The sequence below is a fragment of the Anas platyrhynchos genome, chromosome 4 (assembly GCF_047663525.1).
Source record: "Anas platyrhynchos isolate ZD024472 breed Pekin duck chromosome 4, IASCAAS_PekinDuck_T2T, whole genome shotgun sequence".
Classification (NCBI taxonomy): Eukaryota; Metazoa; Chordata; class Aves; order Anseriformes; family Anatidae; genus Anas; species Anas platyrhynchos.
In genome coordinates this window covers 4,566,168-4,583,520 of record NC_092590.1, presented here as the reverse complement: position 1 = coordinate 4,583,520, position 17,353 = coordinate 4,566,168, and the positions used below count along the sequence as shown (strand labels likewise).

The 17,353-nt window shown below is 36.5% G+C and overlaps 1 long non-coding RNA gene across 4 annotated transcripts in view; it reads left to right on the top strand.

Annotated features, from left to right (window-relative positions):
• LOC106015856 (uncharacterized) overlaps nucleotides 1-14,871 on the top strand; it is a 59,601-nt gene extending 44,730 nt beyond the window's left edge. For 3 of the 4 annotated variants that reach the window (XR_011808765.1, XR_011808763.1, XR_005265825.2), the window contains exons 3-4: nucleotides 2,416-2,474; nucleotides 14,251-14,871. This is a non-coding gene — a long non-coding RNA (uncharacterized lncRNA). Of the gene's footprint in view, nucleotides 1-2,415; nucleotides 2,475-3,430; nucleotides 4,203-14,250 lie in introns of those variants that run through there. The other variant, XR_011808764.1, reaches the window with a different exon arrangement.
• The last annotated feature ends 2,482 nt before the right edge of the window (nucleotides 14,872-17,353 follow it).

Here is a 17,353-nt window from a genome sequence, read left to right as displayed (position 1 = left end):
CACAGTAACATGCTTAGTGCAACAAGGGAAATGTATTGTAATGGAAGGAAGAAACAATTTTACAATGATAGTAGATGAAGTGGTGAGAGAATTTGTCAGTTGTATCTAAGTGAGAGGCTGGGGGGAAATTCAGGAGAGGTTTAACCAAACACATGATATGAAATTGTGGGTTAACTAGAAAGTCCATTTCCTTTCTTTAGTCTGTTCTCATGGAATTTGGGCTACCATCTTTCATTTAGAGCCATTCTGAGTTGTTGTTTTTCTGAAGGTTGTATATAGAAAACTTTTTTTTCTAACTAGAAGCCTAACATTTGCTGTTGATACTCATGTTGAAATGAATGACTTCATAACAACCTGTAAGAGTTTTAACTTTTATAAATAATATTTTATAGAAATTCAAAGACTGCATTGCATCACGGCTAATTTCTTAGCCTACCAATTTAAGAGAAAATAAAATATATTTGGTGTTTCTGTACCAAACCTCATGGCAGAGGAATTTTCTAGTACTATATTATAGGATATAAAATATGACTACCAAATGATTAGTGTTATACGTGGTATAGCTACTCGTATTGTTGGAATTAGAGATTTAAACATCTGGTAGGTACTAAAAACAGCTGTGCTAAATGTTTGTACTTGTAGGATTTTTTTTTTTTTTTTCCGTTTTTAATTAGTGTTAATGCCTCTGCAGTTACAAAGGTAGTAGCTTCTAGCTGCTTTTTGGAAATAGGTGTCTTGTCCAGGATAACAATTTACTCTAATTCTCTTAGCTGCACATGTATCTTTCTGTTACCTTTTTTTTTTTTTTTTTTTTGGGGGGGGTGTTATTTGAATTAAGTAAACGCACTACATGCTGTGTAGTTATTAGGTATTACTGGTATATATCTCTCTCCTTTTTCAGCTTCAGTCTAAAAATTTGCTAAGCTTAATTCCTGGAGTATGTGACTACCCCACTGCTACAACACCATAAGTAAAATTCAGTGTGGTTCAGTGTTTTTCCTGAGAACAAGATCTTGTGAAATTAGTGAGTGATTTGCATGTGACCACAGTTGACTGTTAAGATTTTTTAACTACTTTGAACCTGCTTCAATAGAAGTTAAAAATCAAAGGTGTTTTATTTATAATTGAGATTGTATCAAAGTTTTTGTTTTAGAAACAGAATGTGGAATTACATTAGTGTTATGGACTGCATCACTAGATGGTAAGAATAATAATTAAAAAAATAATAATAAAATAGCTGAGAGATTTTTTATTTTTTTTTAAATCAGGGTATCATACATTCTTCTAATATAGTTAATAATAAAGTCTTGCAAAGCCTAAGAATGTAAAAAAGCTTTAGCGGTGCCAAAGTGATACCTTAAGGTAGAAGAACCTCAGCTAATAAGCTTTCTTCAAATAGCCATAACCTTTGTGAAAGTTTTAAAATGCAAAAACATGTAATAAGGATGTATACGACAAGAATCTTAAACTGTGATTCAGAACCTTGATGCTCTGGACTTGTAAAGAACAATATAGTATTCATCATAAGAGTCTGTAGGTTATTCGTTTTCAGTTGCTGCAAGTCAAATTCCTAATTGTTTATTAGGATGTAGAAACAACAATTTCGAGACAGATTACAACTTTGCTTTTATTCTGCTATTTTGTCTATGGTAATGATAAAGGACTTAGGACAAGCAGAAATAACTTACGAGATTTGTTGGAGGGAGGAACACAAAGCAAGTATTCCTGTAGATCTACAAACGTTATTTTCTTCCAGTTTGAGAGCTACATATCTATGTCTACTCTTTCCTTCTTTCTCCATTTTTGAAAATCACTTATTTGTGTGAGGAGCCTTTTTCCCAATACGTGGCTGCCTGGTTTCTTCAAAAACCTTTTGGAAAAGGCATTTTGTGCTTTTTAGGAAATCAGTTGGAACTTGCTGAGCAGATCTTACATGCTCACCTATTTCAAAAGACTCTGTGAGAACAAAGTCTACAAGAGATGAATTCCCCTAATAAGAGTGGTGTTGATTCTTCCTCATTAGATTATTTGTTGTGCCTAGTGCTATAATGAGTGTTGGCATTAGGCTGTTGATGTGTAATTTCTCAGATTTTTCGTAGAGCCCTTCTTGAAAAATGTGTCCACGACATTCTGTTTCTGAAATGCTGTGGTAGTTTTGAAATGAGAGATTACATTCCACAATTAGCATCTCAATTACTTCAATTTTATATTCCTAGAGAGTACTTGGGTGATCTGTTACTGTTCATTTTGTCATTTTTTTCTAGGACGTCTACCAACCCACCAATTAAAGAAGAGGTCCAGCGTGGGGAATTCCCCAAACTCCTTCACAGTAAAATCATGTAAAAATTTCACAGGGTTTTTGAATTGTAGCCTTACTTTCTCAAAATGCTCATTTCTTGCCTTTATTTTCCACAGAGACTCCTTGGAAGTTTTCCCACCACAGATTTGTTCTTAGTTTTTATGCTGCTTGCAAGGTATTTTAATTTTAATTATTTATTTATTTATTGTGATGTTCAATCTAAGTTCATGATCCTTTCATTTTTTCATAGTGGGACATTTCTCAGCTTTTTTTGAGGAGGCTTTCTGTCTTTTTTTTTTTTATTCTTCTTCCTTAGCAGCTTAGTCATGCTGCAGCTTTTCTTTCAGTTTTTCTCACATGGTTATTGATAAATGACACCTTTGATTTATCCCAGCTTGCTTCTTTGCTTTAATAGCTTGAATATTACTTATAAAACACTTTCTTTTTTTGTTTGTTTTCTGCTCATATTCTTCTCTTAAGTATTTTCTCATTTTGCATAGCTTCCTTTAAAATGTCACATATTAGTAAATATAATCAAGTGATGATGAGGATACTGTAGTTATTACACAAAATGGGGATTCTTAAATGGCTTGCCTATTTTGCTTATTCTGAAAAGGTTTTTTACTACCAAATCTGAAGATGGAGTGGCTTCTGGATTCTCAGTTCACAAGCTTAAATAATACTTTTCATATTAAATAACATTTTCATTTATGAAATGAAAATATGGAAAGGCTTTTTCAAAATTTGAATTTAATACTAGCTCATACTATCTAGTATTGAGTCAGTGCACTTGCTAAGTGGATTTATTTGCTAGGATCCAGATAGGATTTTACAGGATGGCTACAGAATAATTCTGCCATTTTGCATCCTTTTTTCTCTTGCTTGTTCCTAGAGAAACATCTGCAGATTCAAGAAGTATTCAGTTTCTATAAGAGGAGCAGAGGAAATGGAGTTAAATTTATGTGTGTAACCACTACTGCAAATGTAGAAATTTAAATCTAGCTTTTCTGTGGTTGAAAGTATGGAAGAAGATTTCAAGACTCTTCAGGATTTACAGTTGAAGAAACTCTGTGAGCAAGTGCTTGAATTTTAAGAGATGTTTGATCCAAAGTTCTCTTTTCTTCTTTGTAGCACCACCAGTTTTTATGAATGGTACAAGGCTGAAGTGATGGAATTGATATCACGATTCAGTCTCTCCTTGGACTTAATGGAAGCTCAGAATTGACAGAAATCATTCTGTTAGTAAATGTAAAATTTGACTCTGACTTAAATCTGGAAGACTTCTCAAAACTTGGCCTAGTCCCTATTTGTAAATGCATCTTTTGATTTGGTTTATTTTGGTTGTTTGGGTCAACCCATCTTAGCCTGCTTGATTGCAGGTGAGGAAAGCAAAGACATGGTCCTGTTTTTATTGAAACGTTAGTATGCCAAAATAAAAATAAGAATAAAAATAGTGAAGATACAGCTTGGAAAGTTGTGGTCTCTCAAGAAAGGAAGGTAGAGAGAAGGAAAAGAGGAAGAGGATCAAGAGTGTCATTGTTAATTTAGGGCAGATAGGAGCTACTAAGGTTTCTGAGAGAAATTCCCTAAAACCTTTACTAAAATTTCTCTCGTATAAATAACTTGAACATAAGGATTGCTGTTTAAGAAATTGAATAATTGAAGTGATTTGGACATTTCTAAAATTCTGAAGACCTGATTTGATACTTGGCTTTGGGAGGCTTAACCATTAAAAAATTATGTTGTGTTTATTTTGGTAAAGTTATATGAATTAGATTCATAACCAACAGACTCATGATCCTACCATATCCTTACAGTCTTCTTTAGTAGGAAGATTTGTAAATATTAACACTTAAGTAATCATTCTTTTTATAGTTATAAATTTGAAAGCTTATAGTTTCTTTTTGATTTAATGTTGATCATTGTAGACTAATCAGTAGTCTACAAGTTGGTCTGGATATGAAATGTGTGGATGTATATTTCATTTTCTCATACACTGTGCTAAAGAAGGCTGAGTCCTCGATCATTTGCATCAGTTCAGTTACATGAGATGTGACTGATTGAGGTGAAGCAGATTACTAAAGATTGTCCTGAATTCAGTAGGTTCTTTACTACAATGATATGCTCAGTGGAAAATTTTGTTTCTGTTTTTGTTGTTTTGATTGTGTGTTTTTGTTTGTTTTGATTTTTTTTCCAGGTAGTTTTAAGAATGAAATGCTTATTAACTTTAATTATTAAGAATTGATTTTTTTTTTGTTTATACTTTCTTTTTCAGTAGCTGTTAATAAAAATTAATGTGTTTTTTCAGTAAGCAGTGTGGGCTCTGGGCCTCTATTGGAAATAGTCTGTTCAGGTTCCTCAATGTTTTTCAGTATGACCAACTTAGAGATTCTTGATTTATTTTTTTTTCTCAGTTGGTATCTGTAGTGACCAGATAAAAGCTATAAACAGATCATTTCAGCTATGGTGCCTTTTCTATGTAATAAAACAACGGAAAGATAAAAAGATGGATGTCTAATATGTCATGCAGAACCTGGATCTGGTTTAAATCATCTTTGTACAGTGTACCAAAGAGACACAGAAATCTGGCAACAGTGTTGAGAACAGAAATGGGTAAATCCACCAACTAAACTGCAACTAAAAACACAAACTATCTCAACTGCTTGAGGTCACCTACAGGTAACAGAATTGAAGAAGAATCTGTCCTTACTGTGATTTCAGGTATTTCTACTAGTGATAGTAATAGCTGATGTTGACTGAAATACTGTGAAAGAAATTTTATTTTCTCATCTTCTGAGAAGCATAGCAGAAATGGTTATTTTTCTGCGTTTTTTTTTTTTTTTTTTTTTTTCCACTGAAGTGGTAAATAGTTGAGAGAGGCACACAGACACTAGGGAACAATATTTGGCTTCAGCAGTTATGTCTGGAAGTTGTTTTCTTTTTTCTTTTTTTTTTTTTTTTAAATATATATTTTGGTGTGTTTCTGTAGTATTTGAGGAAACTTTAAAATCTGTGTTTTTATATGAATTTACTAGTTCCTTATAATAAGAAGAATTGAAAATTTCAGCTTTTAATTTTTAAAAGACAAGTGATTGAAAATATTAAGGTTTTTGTTATGCCACTTAGGTTTATTATACAATAAATTGAATCCTGAAGAGCAGGTGAAACATTGCGCTAGAACTGTGGTAATATTCTTTTGAATATCATCAAACTATTCAAACCAGCCATATAAATTTCTCTCCTATTCAGTTCTATCATAAAATAGTAAGCGTTGGGGGAACACACAGCATCATCAACTTGTTGGATTCTTGAGACACAAAGTGGTTTAAAGGAGATTAAGAAAATATAACAAAATGCATGAAGTGCAGTGCTGGTCTTCCTACTTTTTTTTTTTTTTAATCAAATAAAAACAGAGCTTTGCTAAATTCCTGTGGAACTTTAGCTGTGAGCAGCTGTTGCTGATTGGTAACAGACATCTTTTATCAATATTGTAGGACTTTCACTGTTTCTGCAGGTTAGAAGGACCAAGTCTGTCAGTCAAGAGAGCTGTCTTTTTGCTGCTTACTAGGATAAGAGGACATGGAACCACTGCTATTTCTGGAAATTTTGTTCTAACGTTTTAAGCTTTATAAGCAGTGCAGTACATAAATGAGTACATTGTTGCTGTGGCTAGAAGAAATACGAACTTTAATCTGACAGCCAAGTGGTATGTTATATATTTTGACACGTTTTCAAAACAGTGAGCAATGCCTCCTTTCCTTCGATGTCTAATTAGTGGCATCCCTGCTGCATTCTGTGGCCACTGAAGTGTCTACCCAGTTCACTTGCAGTTGTTGATCATCCTTCTGCTACTGCATTCTGTCATCTGACTGTCATTGCTTGTGGATTGTGACCTAAAGTAATTGTGTAGGATACTGCCCCATGTATTTTTTTTTCCTAAAATCATGCTGCTTCTCCTTTCACTGAGCTGTGGTGCTTCTAATGATATTTGTATCAACTGCTCATCAAAAAGGAAAAAAATACAAAAATAAAAAACCCTCACATCAGTACTGACTGATGCACAAAGCAGAGCAGGGAACAGGAACACACTTGTCTGTGTTTGCTTTCTGTGACTGATATTAAAGCAAAAGGGAGCCTTCAAGCAAAGTATTGGCAGGCTATCCTTTTACAAGATGTATCAGACAGCTGCTATGTATAGTACTAACCTTGCAGCATGATTAAATATCACACTTCCTCCTTTCACCAGCTGAGACTAAAACAGTGTTTTGGTATCTGCTTAATGCTCACTGCCTCCAACACTGTCCTTGCTTAAATATGTTCTCTCTAGATCATTATTCCTCCTTCACGTTCTCTCTAAATCATCCTTCTTGAAGCATCTGGTATTTCTTACGACCAGTACACACAAGGTGTGAGCCCAAGCATATGCTCCTGCATGAGATGCTGTAGTGGAAAATAACACCGAGCAGAGCCAGTTCAGCAGGTATCACCCTTGGAAGGAGAGGAAAAGTTGGTCAGCAACCCCTCAGGCATGTTCCTTTGAACTGCGCAGCTGCCCTTGATCTGTGGAGCAGAGACCAGCCTGCACTTGGTATCACTTCTGTAGGCTCTATTTTTCACCTGATCTGAAACCAGTTGGGTGCTGTCTACAGTGCTGAAGGATTTAAAGGTTATTTGGAGATGCTTTGTCAGTAATTTAACTTCTTCTTTTATGGGATAGGTTTGTGACATACAATAAGGGAAGCCTTGTTTAGTCACCAGGCATGAAGTTGACTGTGAAGCAGTATTGTCTCAACAGCTAGCAATTTGATTTTTCTCTTGTCTCTCAAGGGTCTTGCTATATGAAAATGTCACTTGCTCTGAAATGATTTTAGTTTAACTCCTGAAATTTTTTTCCATGTTAAATACTGAACTTCTCGTTGGTGAGAGATATACAACCTGTAAAGCTGTTAAGAGATACCTGTAGGCTCGTTTAGTTGCATACAGTATAGAAGTGGAGAGGTCATACTGCTTTCTGTCATAGCTAAGTTAAAAAAGTTGCTGGAATTCATATGCATCTAATACTATGCTTCAAGAATATTTTAAGTATTTCTACAGAAAGTATGTGTTGAAAGATTTATAGTGGTGACTGGGAAGAAAATGTTTTGGTAAAATGTCTTGTGCTGTTACTTCTTTGGCTGGATAATCCTAATATTTGATTTCTGGTTTTTGTTTTTATCCCCCCCACCCCCCCCCAGATGTAAGTGTGACTTTATTAGGTGCTAAACAACCCTGTATATCTTCCTGTTTTGAGTGATTGGAGTTCAAACAATTATTTTTTCTTTAGTATGTTGGCATCTTTTTTCTTTAATATCTAGATGAACACTGGAAATGAAATATGTTTTTGCTTCTAATTGTATAGGAAGTATGTATGCTTATTATAAGGGTAGTAAAGAATGAAGAGTGATAGGAAAGTATGGTATCCCAATGCCTTTGGAACACTTGGAAAGATGAGATCTGTGTTTCTTCCAGACTCTGTGTCCCTACACCCTAACTCTGCGAAATCATCTAACTTGTTTTCATAAATAGTGAGGCTATCCAAATCTTCAACAGTGTAAAGCATATTAAGGTTCAGTTTTCCTTTGAAATGTAGTTTACCTGATGAGATTCTCAGAAGAAATCAACCCCTCCAAATCTTAGATATTTAAGAGCTATGGCTAGTGTGGAACACCATAGAAAGAGTCATGGTTGTAAACTGTTGAATGCATTGATGTTTTTCCAGTGCGCCATGATGACAAGAACATCTCTTTTGAGTAGTGATGTGCTGATCAACCGTGGAAATCCTGTGCTCAGTGGTTCTTGACATTTCTCATTTCTCCCATGTGGAGGAATGATGGAGTGGCTAAAAATAGAGCTGCAAGTTTAGAGTACAGATGGACTATGATTCAAAACCTTTGGGAAAAATATTGTAATGCTACCTGGGGTTGGGCATATCTGTCTGTTTTTATATATTGAGAGTTTTATTTGTAGCTCTGTATTTCTCTCACCCATTCAATGAGAGGAAGAATCATACTACTGCTAATGTGAAGCAGTGTAAGAGCAAAGAGACTGAATGAATGTTACGCTAAGATGGGTCCAATGCTAAAAAATGCAACGGAGTGATAGAAAGTTCTTAAAATCTAGCAACTGCCAGAATATCACAGGTATTATTGTATGCCTGGTAAAGTCTAGCCAACTGTAAAATGAAGTTCAGCTATGTTTTCTACGTTGTGCTGTAAAACTTCCATTCTCTTTCTTTTACTCTCGTACTGTTAGGTGCAATCCTTTTAGCTTCAAAGATTGAGCTGCAGAGTCCTGATGTCTGGAGCTCTGAGAAGTATATGCCATCTGGCTTGGCATATTGGTTGGCTGTGGAGAGGCCACACTTCAATTATAATATGATAAATTGAGGATGCTGTTGTGGAAAGACCATTTGTTGTCCATAATAAATCAGTTCTTGATTTATGCTGATGCACCTGTTACATGTTAGATCGTTGTCAAAAGTAGCTCCCGTACACGTGTACCCATACCCCTATCTACAGACTAATTTTGCCTCTGTGTGTGACTTGGTAGGGTTGTGGTTTTTTTTTTTTTAAATAAAAATAAATTACATCTGCTTTGAATTTTTTGTGCCTTTTCCAACAATCACTGTCACGAAATTGAGAACTGTTCAGCAAGGAGCTGGCTTCTAACCTTTGTGTGCAACATCCTGGCTGTAGGTAGGCTGAAGTGGGTCACTGGTAATATGTTGCTTCTATCACATGCCGGTCTTAAAGAAAAGAAGCATCTGCCTCTTAGCTCTAATGGCAGATGATTTAGTGATGAAATGCCTAATGAAGGGAGCCAGAATCTAATGTGTTGCTAGGTACCTGTATTGCTCAGCATGAAAACAAAGGCTCATCAGTAAATCAAAAATGTGAACAAATAACAAATCTTAATCCAAATTGTTCCAACAAAGATACTTGCTGTAGTTAATCTAGTAGATGTGCGGTTTCACTGTGATGGGTACGATCAGACATTAAAGCTCACTGGAGAGCAAGTGGTAGTTAACAGAATTAAATATGACATAGCAATTCTATAGTTCTGTGGGTTGCCTTCAGTTCTCAGGACAGTGAAGGCTCCAGATAAATTGAATGCAATTTCTTACCTGTTCAAAGCCGAGCACAAGATACTAAAATACTTTGTGGGATAAGGAACAAGATGCTCAGTGCATTAGTGAGTGGATTTACATATTTTAGTGTTGTGGCTGGTTGCTCCTTAGTTAGCTTTGGCGTCTCCGTTGATTTGGTTAGTCAGTGGAAATTCTTAAAACATGAACAAAATGTGAGTGTAGGGTTAGAAAGAAGATGCCTAACTTACCCAGGGCTTTGAATTGGAATAAACAAATCCCTGTTTATTCTTGCAGGTTGTTTTTGTTTTGTTTTATTTTATTTTGTTTTGTTTTGTTTTTTTTGGGGGGGCGTTGTTTGTTTGTTTCAGCTCAAAGCATTCTAATCCCCTAGTCAATTTTATAATGGTCAATCTTCACACAATTTATTTTCTTATGAGTTTACAAAAGAAATTCACATAAACACAAAGAGATTCCTTTGATTAAATAATTTGTTTTTTAAAACTTAATTCAGTGTTTGTGATATTTGATTTCTCTCATTTTAAAAAGTTTTTTTGGTATTAGAATGGGCAAATACAAGCTGTGGTGAGGAGTAGTGGGGAAAAAAGACAAACCTTTGGCTCTTTTTACATTTCAGAGGAAAATGAACAGAAACTACAACAATTACAATGTGAGTCTTAATCTTTTAACACTATGAACTCTGAAGTGGAAACATACTTGGACAACAGTATTATATCAAAAAAATATATTGGTTAAAAGATTAAACTAGAGCACCAGATATTTTTTAGAGTGTTTAGTTTAGTGTTTTTGGCTTTTTCTTTTTCCCCCCTTCTTAATGAACAAGCACTGTGCTTTGAAGCTGGGCCAGATATGCCAGATTGGGTCTCTATGAAATCAAAATAAGGAGTTGTAAGACAGAGCAGTGTTAAGGACAAAACACAATGGATGAAACCGTATCTTTATCGGTAACTATATTATTATGTCATCAGAGGAACAGGACAAAAGAATGTTACCTGATTTCCCTTTGGCAATGCAAGTGTTCTTAATTGGTTATAGGTAGGTATGTTGAACCCTTAGAGGGGGCAGGTCTGAAATGCCATGCCTTTGAATCCCTTTGGTACTGTGCAGAGGCAGGCACAGTATTGATAATGGAAGTTATTCTTTTATTGTGCTGGCTGCCTTTCAACAGGCTAAATACCACGGAGAAGAAAGATGTCACTGATTTATGTTTTGTGGCTACACATATGAAAGAGTGCTTGTTGTGCAGTGATCATCAATGAAAGCATGGGGAAGTTTAGCCCAGCTAAACTTGAGCATTTTCAGAATCTTCACTGGTCTCTAATGCTATTTCAGTAATTTTTTGGGGGTGGAGGGTGGATCTAGTATAAATCTCCTCTGGTTAGACTGCTTATTATTTCATCTTTTGGCAGTACTTACCCAAATTGTCTTTAGATGCGTTACATATGTTCAACGTTTTATCTATGGGATAACATTTCCTCTTGAGTTCTGTTAGGAATAAGGCGAGTAGTATTTCTGACTTTATTACAGATCAAATTGTGTAAAGATTTTCTTGTACATTTCTTTTTGTACTTCACAGCATAAAAGGCTTTATCATATTTCTTTCGATTGTTTTCAGGGACTGCTAGGTAGCCTTCTAACCTTGCTGTGTCAATGTATTTAATGAGCCAAAATCCCCATCGGGTATCTTGGAATTTTGGCAGTCAGTTTTTTGGGTGCTTTGCACTTTCCCTTATTCTACATAACCTAGAAGTGCTTCACAGGATCCTGATGCAGCTGATGTGTATCAAAGTCCCTCAGGGATCTAAAGCTCGTTTTAGAATGTGTGGTCATCTAGATCTATCTAAAGGATTTGTGCAAGTTCATTACAAGAATAGTCATTTGCATTCCTGTTGTCATTCTAATCAGTAGGATGTGGCCCAGTATGCTTATAGTATTTATTAACTTCTTAAAATGGGACGTACTTTCTTGTCTAATCCTACAGAATGGATACCCAGCCTCATTAGAATGAAACTTATTAATTGCAATCAACTGATAACACTTCCTATGCTTTTTTCCTTCATGATTTACAGTGATGCTCATCTTGAAGCTCCCTGTTTACTGCAGTTACTTCTACTATAGGATTTAACTGTACATACACTTTTAAGATTTACTGATGTTTTCTATCATTTCAAGCCATCCAGCTGTAGTCATTAAGTCCCATAAGTCCTCTTCCCTTCATTCTCCAGTACAGCAAGTCCTGTAGTCCTTTTTAAATCAGTAGGATTACTTGGAACTTTAAAGTGTTGCTTAAAGGCTTTGCTCTTCAACTGTGATTGCACATTCTTTTAACCCCTTCAAATTATTTTCCCTTAACTTTTTCTTTCACGTTTCTTAAGTTGTAAGTAAAGAATAGCTCTTCATATCTCGACTGGTGTTCCAGGAAATGTTTTCCTGTAACATTAAAGGAGAAAGGTTTGCTGTTGCTGGCATACATATGATAAAATAGATCATAAATAACTGCTTCACTTGGGCTTGCCAAGGTTAAAATATTTTGTGTATTTCTGATGCCTGACATGGGCTATGCACATGCCACAAAAAAGCTTAGCTTTCAGGTAAAGGATTTTTTTTTTCTGTAAGAGTCATATACTATCTAAAATGGCTGTTACCTATTGTTATGTGTATTGACCACATATCATTTGTATCTCAATGGCTGACTTGCACACATAGTCTCCGACTGTTTAAATTGTGCGCACACATTGTAGAATTTCTTTACTCCACAGTAATAAAATTCAACATTGCTAATTTGAGCAAGGAGCATTCTGTAGATATCAGTGGAAAAAGTGAAATTTCTGCAAAGTAGGAACTTGCAGTTGCACTTAGGATATTCTGTGATTCTGAGTTGGAAGGGACCCACAAGGGCCATCAAGTCCAACTCCTGGCTCCACATAGGACCACCCAAAAATATATCCTATGTCTGAGAGCATTGTCCAAATGCTTCTGGAGCTACAGCAGGCTCAACGTCATGACTACTGTCCTGCGGATCCTGTCCCAGTGCACAACCACCCTCTGGGTGCTGAACCTTTCCCTAACCCCCAGCTTGACCCTCCCCTGTCCCAGCCCCATGCTGTGCCCTCAGGTCCCGTTACTGTCCCCAGAGAGCAGAGCTCAGCGCCTGCCCCTCCGCTCCCCTTGTGAGGGAGCTACAGGCCGCCATGAGGCCTCCCCTCAGCCTGCTCTGCTCTGGGCTGAAAAAAACAAGGAGTCTCAGCTGCTACTCATGTCTTCCCCTCCAGGCCCTTCACCAGCTTTGTAGCCCTTCTCTGGAAATATTCTAATAGTCGTATGTCCTTCTTGCATTGTGGTACCCAAAACCATATGCAGTGCTCAAGGTGAGCTGAGTAGAGCAGCACAATCACTTCCCTCAACCTTCTTGCATTTCTTTATTCAATAAGACCCTATTAAAAAGTCTGAATGTGTAACGGGTCCTATCTGATTTTATTTGTTTATATATGCAAACATGCAGACAGGAAACCTCCAGCTCTTGTGGATGAATGGAAAGCTGTCTGTGCAGGCTACTATTTTTATGAGTAGCAAGCCAAATATATTGTAGGATGAAGTTTCTCTGATATATTTTTTTCCAGTTCTAATTTTTCTCACCTCTAATTTTGTGCATGCATGCTCTGTGGTAGTTATACTTTTAATATAACAGAAGTAGAGCTATATAAGCATATAATTAACAGGAATTATAAAGCATGCAAAACTAAAGCAGTACTTCAAAAGAAACATCTATAGATGAGATCTAGTGTTTATCCATGCAGTTGATTCAAACGAAAGGTACAAAGTCCCCCCCCCCCCCCCCCCCCAGCTCAAAGTCTGGCAAAGAACAGGAAGTTTGGTGTAAATTTGCACAAACATGTTTGGTTACTTTTCACACAGGACCCTGAGTTTGGAGCCCTTCTTTGCTTTCTGTGTTGTTCTGTGTAGAAGTGGCTTTGCAGCAGCATGCCAGAACTCTGGAAAGTTATGTTAGGGAGTTCCAGAAAGTAAAGATCTATCTTGGAATAGCATGTTCTTCAAAGTCACCAATAGTCCCTCAGTGGGTGGTTCCTTATGTCTCTAAGGAGAGGTTTAAATCTGTTCACAACTCATAGAGCCAACCAACTCATAGGGTGTTGTTGGTAGGGCTACTCAGAATGACTCTTAAAAGCACTGGAAGAGAAGAATAACTATTTGAATTGCATCCTGACACAAACCCTATTCATTCTGCTGTTTCCTTAGATACCTTGACTTTTGCTTTCTCTAATTTTATTATTTTTTGTTCTGTACATTATCTTTTGGGCTCAACAAAAATGCGTATCTGAAGTTTCTGGGTAACAAGGGCATACATAAACAGAGTTCAAGGTCCACCATCCAGGTTGTTAATACAGCAGGATCCAATCTCTGTACTTCTGATAGTTTGCTAATGGACCTTACCATCCCTTCTGTAAATAGTGGATCATTAGTAGAGCCAAAGACAAATATGTTGTTAGAACTTGATTTGTTTCCACCAGTACTGTTTTTTAGTGTTGCTTTTTTTTGTTGTTGGTGGTGGTTAGTTTTTTTGTTTGTTTGTTTTAGAACATAGCTCAGTATTCAGAAATATTCTAATATTAAAATATTCTAAGTTTGGTACAACTTATTGATCCATTTGTGTGCTTCCAAAGCGGTTTGAATGGTGTTTTTTGCGCTTTTGCACGTGTAAATAAATGTTTTCCTCTTACATGTTTGTGACCAAAGCTAGACTAGCATTACTTGTGTGATTTATTCTTTGACTTGTATTTACCTACAGAGTGATGACATCTGCATTCTGTGAAGCCACTTTCCTAGGAGGAAAAAAAAAATAGTCTTCACTAATCCCAGTTTGTGCAATATACCTTGTGTATTTGTATGTACCCTGGAATGATCAGTGTGAGAATGACAATTTTAAATTATGAATAGCCAACTCAGGAATCCTTTGCTTGAAGACGAATATGCTACCAAGGCTAATGTACCAGCCAAGAAAAAGCTGGTGGGGAATATTGATCAGGCATTGACCTCCTTGAGAAGAATTTTAATGATGGTTTTGGATCTAGGTGAGAATCACTTATTTTCCTGCTGTGTGTAGAGGAAATATAGTGTTATTTATTTAATTAAAATGGTTCCAAGGCACAGATTGAACTTAAATCCCCAATTTATCTTGCTATTTAATTTCAGTTTAAGGGTGAGAGGTACTAGTGGCTGCTAAGTCACTCACAGAAGCATCTTTGTTGTTGCTGTATCTTAGTTTCTGTGTAGGAGACTAGAAGTGCAAAGCTGTATCTTTAAAGGTATCCAACTGTTAGTCCCTAGATTTCACTAAAGCATGATGTAGGTGGGTGACTAAGTGCAGTACTTTATTCTCATTTCATAGGGATCTTCTATAGTGCATCCAGAGGAGGGCCACAATGATTAAGGGCCTGATATATTAATGTAAATGTGCAGTTACGGAGACAAGAGAAAATAAAATAGAAGTATGTGGAAAGCAGTGTGATAATTACATCATCTTTCTAATGGAGCATATATTCCAGTCCCCCCCCCCAAAAACAAACAAACAAACAAACAAACAAAAAAAAAACAACAGAAAGTTTAAGTTACCTGTCTTTATTCTGTTGTAATGTGGGCAACCTTGATAAGATCCAAAAGAAGACACTGGGGACCTTGAATAAAGTTGTTACAGTATTTTTAGAAATATTCATGCACAACAGCTCAACACTATACAGGAATGGCAGAGCTAGAACAGAACCAAGCTAGCCAGCATGTTGGAAGCAGTGTTGTATCGTTAATGGGTGTCTGCCTCTCAACTGATGTCCTATGCCTAGAGGTAGGGCCATTATAGCCCCAATAAAGAGCCTTCCCAAGCCACTGTGAGCATTTCTCAGAAATAATGAGAAGTGCCCCATTGCGTGTGTTCACAGTGACATGTGACAAAATGGTCACCAGTGTGAAATATGTTCATCTGATTCGTGTCAATATGGAACAATGCTAGGGCCTCATAATGAAACGTGACCTTCTGTCTTACATTCCCTTGTATAAATAACCACAAGTCCAAGAGAAACAGAGTGGTTAGTGTATATAGTTCTTGTATCTTGCAAAAGAATAGTCTAGTAGTTTGTGTCGATAGGGGGTTTGAAGGGTAAACCTTGAGACTCGGGTCTGGGAGATAAGAGAATAGGGGGGAGTTTTTTGAGATAACTGCTGACTATTGGTTGCATGAGACAGCTTTCTGACATCTGGCCCAGAGACTACTAAATAAGGAGCGGGGGGGGAACTGAAGAATGATCGGAGGACAAAGCCTGGGAGGAAGACTATGAGACTTCAGTACAAGCGACCCCCAGAGGGACCACCAGAGACTGATACGCATGCATCCGTGGGATGGTTCGGGTCCCAGGAAACTAATTATAATAACCTTGCCTTTTCCAAAAGTGGTGATGAATATGTATTAGCCTAGGAGTGTGAAAACCAGCCACCTGATGTAACTGGTGTGCGTCTTGGTGGAGCAGAGACTCCTGGCGCACCCAGTGCTGTTTGCTTACCTCTATTCCTTTAATCAATTGTAAACTTTGATTGTAACCCTATTTGGGACTCAGTCATTTATAACACCAGCATCAGTCCAGCAATCCTGGATTGGCAGGAGATAAGACTAATCCTTTAAAATATATTTTTCTACTATAGAACTGGCTTCTTTAAGTACTCCATTGGATTTCTGTAGTACAACTTGCACAATATAGCAATTTTCATCTTCAAGTATGTCTTGCAATCCAATTTCATCTGCTGGACCAGATCTGAATCTTAAATGATATAAGAGGCTTTTGAGGACTAAATTGGGAATAAACTATGATTATTTAGTTTATTCTCTGGTTAGATTGAAGTGGTTCCTTTTTATTTTTGTCAATAGCTGTGTGAATTGCAGAGTTAGAATAAGAGTATCGGATAGTACCAGAATTGCATTTGCTTTAACTTTCTTAATGTATTCTGTGCTTGACCTGCATAGCAATAACTGGCCATGTGCCGAGAAATGGATATATTGCCCTTAGCAGTGCAATTTTGTAAGAATATTTTCTTAAATTGATTAGTATGTATCAGATACATTAATTTCACCAAATGGCATGTCTTTTATCTAGAGGTGAAGACTGGGACTGATACTTAAAATAGAGTGAGCTGCTCTCTAGAGTAGAGGAAGTGAATAGAAATTATACATCAGTGGAATTATATTGGATAATGAACATTTGCTCACTGCTAGGGTAACAAGTAATGAAAAATGCCAGTGTCCTGCAGTGAGATTCCTAGAGCTCTGAATTTAACTCCTGAAAATGAATAGTGCAAAGTGATTGTACAACTATGTCTATAGTGACTTCGCTCTGTGGAGCAAAATGTAACAAAAAATATCTTGAAATTGAACCCTGGCTAATAAAGATCAGATATTAAATGCAATTCATTACTAATGAGGGTTACTAGCAGTTAGAACTAAGCAGTTCTGAAAAAGTTGTTGAACTCGTGTTTACAATTTTACTTATATTTAGGTACTTACCTCTGAGATAGTTGGGATGGTTATCTGCAGAAGAGAACCATTAGGATATTTATATAGTTATGGCATACTTGGGAGCTTTATGGATTGTCTTTGCCAAGCTTAATTATAAAAGTACATCAATGTTACTCATAAATTTCTTGTTACATGTCCTATCCAGCAACTCAGGGACTTGAGGGGTAAAGTTTTACAGCAGTAATAGAACTTTATTTCCTGCATTGATCTCTAATTCTGGCCTGTCTGAAAGCATTCATTATAGAGGGCTGGCAAGAGGACAGAGAACAAGGTGTCCTGTTCTTCCTGTTGTATAGTGAAGATATACGTGGCTATGTGTGAATTAAGATGGAAG